The sequence below is a fragment of the Mizuhopecten yessoensis genome, unplaced genomic scaffold (assembly GCF_002113885.1).
Source record: "Mizuhopecten yessoensis strain PY_sf001 unplaced genomic scaffold, ASM211388v2 scaffold716261, whole genome shotgun sequence".
Lineage (NCBI taxonomy): Eukaryota > Metazoa > Mollusca > Bivalvia > Pectinida > Pectinidae > Mizuhopecten > Mizuhopecten yessoensis.
Window position 1 is genome coordinate 272,979 of NW_018480028.1, and position 212 is coordinate 273,190.

Consider the following 212-nt stretch of genomic DNA (forward strand, 5'->3'; position numbering starts at 1 on the left):
CTACTATCCCCTCCCCCTACTAACCCCACCCCCTACTATCTACAGCCCCCTTCTTTTCCATGAAGGCTTTGTTTACTAGTTTTGGGATCTTCTTTAGCAACAAAATGATAATCGCCTAAGATTATAAGGGAGAGTGGATTCAATAGTTCTAACACAAATACAAGTACAATTACCTGTTTCTCATTTCATGTTTCAGTCCAATCAATCCAGAA